The sequence below is a fragment of the Primulina eburnea genome, unplaced genomic scaffold (assembly GCF_022965805.1).
Source record: "Primulina eburnea isolate SZY01 unplaced genomic scaffold, ASM2296580v1 ctg328_ERROPOS900000+, whole genome shotgun sequence".
Lineage (NCBI taxonomy): Eukaryota > Viridiplantae > Streptophyta > Magnoliopsida > Lamiales > Gesneriaceae > Primulina > Primulina eburnea.
This window is the reverse complement of record NW_027331150.1, coordinates 124,860-129,463: the sequence shown is the minus strand read 5'-3', so window position 1 is coordinate 129,463 and position 4,604 is coordinate 124,860. Positions and strand designations below refer to the sequence as shown.

Sequence of the window (4,604 nt, the reverse complement as noted above, 5' to 3'; positions counted from 1 at the left end):
CCACCACAACAAAAAAATCTCATAATAAACATGCACCGGTGACAGCAGTTCCACAAATACAAAAACGTGAAAGCAATTCATGGCCAGGCTCCAGCGGTCAATTGGCAAGCCACAGAGCGAAGATTGCTGATCTATTACCATTGACAGATGCCTCCGAAACTTTCAAGACAAAGCTTTCCTTTAATATATTCTACATTACAGCATATTGACCATTGATAGATAGCTCAGAGTGCAACAAAAGTTTCAGTGGCTTAATTGATGAGCTTAATTGATATAGTTTCGAATGTACAAAAGAAAATTCGCAGAACTTGGAAATATATGACGAAATGAATAAATATGATACGCAATGCCAAACATCAGAAGCATAATGTAAACACTGATGCGTATTTAAAACACGGACTAGTTAATAGAACAAAATTAGTGTTGTGGATCAGACGATGACCAACAAACACAGTTGCTGTGATTACTGCAAGAAGAAAGTGTAGCAGAACTGTTTGGATTGCATGATTAACATTTACCCCATCAGGATGCCTGTAGATGGAAAACCTCATATTCCAATTTTAAAGCTAAAATGGTATAAAGAAAATTTTCAAGAACTGAAAAAGTCCAACAACATTGTGATGGCTGTAACTGTACAACGTCCTTCACTCTTCTGAATTTGATAATAATAAATTAAACATATCCTTCTCATTGTTCTGAATTTGATAATAATAAGTTAAACATACAAAGACACGAAGTTTCGTTTTTGTGAATCCAATTATCATAAATTTATTAGACAAATTAATGTGTGAAAATTGCAAAAAAAATTAGATGTGAACATTTTGGGCGATATATCAAACAGTATACGAAGGAAAGCTGATATATATACCTTTGAATTCGTTGATACTTTGGGTGATAGAATCCTTGTTTGCTTTCTTACTTCTTTCCTCGCAAAAATTGAGATTCAGTTTGGTAATGAATGGATTGGAATAGAGTTTGATAAGTTGTAATCGGTATCCCATTCAAGGCCAAACTGCGGGGTAGATTGCCGGATACGCACCATTAACACCATGGAAGGAAACAAAAGCAAATGGCAAGAACAGAGAGAGAGAGAAAAGACACAACGCGCACGAGAGAGGAGAGTCGGGCAATTTCCCGTACCATCTCCCCTCCAAAACAAATTTTTTTTTTATTGAATTCGCGACCTGCCATGCGAGCGCACCCATCATGGCAAAGGTCAAAATCGACAAGCGATCGCCATGTTACACATATCAATCATATCAATAAAATACTATAACTGTGGTTAATTTTTTTTTCCATCTCCTCCAAATCATCATCTTTAATTTTTTTTATGTTATAAGGTGTTAAATTTCATCCACCTCTCAATTGTCTCAACTCATCTACGTGTATTGAATTGTTCTCCTATATTGCAACATCACGTCTAAATTTTTTTATTTTATTAACTCATTCATGCCTTCAAAATTTTAAATTCATTTTATTTTCGGAAAAAAATAAATCTCTTTATGTTATTTTTTTTCTTGCAATAAAATAAAAATAACTACACGAGCTTTTTAATTTTATGTTTTTTGTTCCATATATAAATTTAAAATTCAATTTCAATTTAGATCTCTATGATTGTGATTCCAAAATAGATAATACTTGAGTGAATTTACTATTTAAACTATAACATAATAATTCGTCAAATACTATTTGATTTATTTTCCAGCACCTTTAAATTTTATTTCGTGTGAAAATTAACGTTATAGATAATGGAGTTTAACATGTTATTAATTGTATGATTTGTTTTCGTTTTGTTTAAAGATCCTCTGTCAATAGCTTGATGTATTTTATTAAAAAAAATAATATGATGGGTCTCCAACTTTGTTTTTCTCAAATAGTATATTGCTTCAACATTATTGTTTTTTTAATCCTTATTCGATTTATTGTTTATAAAATTGTACATAAAACTCTTTTGATATTATTTTTTTAATTCACTTCGAGCAAATTCCTCTTACCATCATTCGAATGCATATTTGTCTATTGTAATTGAAGTATTCATATTCCAATTAGTTTCATTATGGAATTAAAATTCTTGAATCGAGCATCATCAAAGCTTGGGTTTTTTGGTACATGCAATTGTAATAAACAAATTATTTGTGATAATATATGCAATTGCAATAAAAAATATTTGAACAGGGTGCTCTAAAGTGTGTACTCATTACTCATTTATACCCTGAGTGTGATTCAAAGTTGAGACCTTTAGGTATGACTTCTTCGGATAATTTACAGTTTCTCATAACTAACATTTTTTCATATCTTTTTTATCATATTCAATGTATCAAAAAGGTCCTATTTTATTTATTTTTGTCTTTGGCTGTCTTCATGACAACCTTTAATTTTTTAAAAAAACTCATGTCTCATTTATACTACGACAGTGATGCAAAGTTAAGACCTTTAGGTATGACTTCTTTTGTTAATTTACATGTTTTCAGATATTTTTCATCATATTCAATTAATCAAAATGGTCCTATTTTATTTATTTTTTGTCTTTGGTTGAGTTGATGACAACCTTTATTTTTTTATAAAACTCCAGTTCTCACATGTTAATGACAACCTTTAGTTTTTAAATAACTTCATTCCATCACTTTATATTTGATTGTTATTGTTTTATGTTGGGAATTGAGTTCTGTTCAAACTTTTTTTTTATCCAATACTCCAGTTTATAATTCTTGGAACCATTAAAAACTGTCAAATGTTTTGACAAATTCAATGTTATTCTGTCACTTGAACCTAAATAAAAAGAGGTACATTGTCTTTAACTTTTGCTAAAAGAAAATTTATTTCTAGAATTAGATGCAATGTTTTTATGTCATCTCATGTTGATTCGTTCTTCAAACAAGATAATCAAGTTTTGTAATTTTGTATAAACGTCCTTCAAATTATTTATGCTCATGAAAATTTCAACTTATTTAACTTCAAAGTGATCATTTGGTTGTCTCAAAAGACACTTTTTCTTCTGTCATACGTTGTCATATTACCCGTCATTATAAAAACTGTTTGGTGTCTTTGGTCTGTTTTTTGTTTATCCAAAAATGCCCCTCCATCTCCTTTGACTTTCTCCCCCAGGTTCCCATCTCTTTCCATCATATCCAACGCATACATCGGTTTCTTTGAAAACTGAAAATCAGATTCTCTCAAATCAAATCCGTATCTCAGATTTCACCCGCAAATCTATCGTGGTTGTTGTTTCCTCCTCCACGTTTGTTTATTTTTCTCCCACTACTTAAAGCGTCATTGAACAGGATGACTTCGACGGTATTCCTCGATACTTCGAGCAATTGATCGACACGCTCGACTCCAGCCATCCTCTCCTTAGTGTCCTTCCAGCACGCCAACTCGCGCTCCTCCTCCATTGAGGCGGTGGTTTGTCTTACGGTGATTTCAATTTCTTCCCTATTTAAATTAATTTTAGTTTGATTACTGCTGTAACACCTCGGACACCGTTTAGGTCTTCATCGATACTTCGAGAAATTGGTTGAGACGCTTGACGCCAGCAATCCTCTCCATAGTCGCCTTCAAACGCCCCAACTCCAGCGCATCCTCCATAGTGGCGGTGGTTTGGATGCAACACCCTACGGTGAGTTCCATTTTTTCCATCTTCAAATTTATTTTATTCTCATCACTGTGTAACGGCATATTATTTATCGTGTTTTATTTGCTCCACTGTATGTGTGTTGATGTGATAATAGTCATATATTCATGCTAATACTCATATATTCAATGACATCAAAATTGTTTATTTTTTTCACATTTTATACGTGTGCAAAGTAGCCAACAAGAAATTAGGATATGAGGCACTTCAATGAAATTGTGAGAGAACCCATTCTGTACATTGATAACAGGAGCCAACCGCCATCCTCAGGCAAATTCGGTTCGTCCCTCGATTTTCCCCTACATCGTCACGTCCACACATCGCTATCGACGCATAATCAGGTAATTCTTTCAATCCTAATTCCCTTTTCTCTTCTTTTATTTTGTTTGTTGGACCACTGGTTGATATAGTGGATCGTTTGCCTGCTTTTCATGTTTGTACATTATGGCTGCACTGTTTGTATGTTATGGCCCAGCATTTTCTTGCTGCAAATTGAAACCTTTTTGGCTTTTACTATCTTGAAGTAGATTTTTAAAAAGTTACAAATATAGCTTTTAAATTTTACGGATAGTAAAATTTGTAGCCGAATGGTTCTGTAGGGATAAATGGACAAGTTGCAAAAAGGGACAAATACTATCTTTCTTTTTGTTTTTTTCGGGGTTGGGCTTTTCTTTGAAGATGTGATGTTAAATAACGTGAAAAGATGTGGAGCTATGAATCCTGTTCTAACTGCAATGAAATCCCTCTAAAGCCGAGTTGATCTAGCCATCACCCATGTAATGTGTGAGAGTAAGGCAGCCAAGAAAAAGACATGAAGCAATATACACTAATTTACTAGAGGATATGTAAATACACACATTTAAGTATTCTCAAGGATTGCCTGATCACAGAGAAATTTTAAGAAAACTTTGGTTCCATAAGGTAAATACGAGAATGAGCACATACAAGCTCATGAATGTCGACCTCAAAAATG

General features: G+C 33.2%; 1 long non-coding RNA gene across 1 annotated transcript; it reads left to right on the top strand.

The window, feature by feature from the left end:
• The first annotated feature begins 399 nt into the window (after positions 1-399).
• Positions 400-1,160, top strand: LOC140820962 (uncharacterized). The gene is made up of 2 exons (XR_012115611.1): positions 400-533; positions 567-1,160. It is a non-coding gene; the product is annotated as an uncharacterized lncRNA (long non-coding RNA).
• The last annotated feature ends 3,444 nt before the right edge of the window (positions 1,161-4,604 follow it).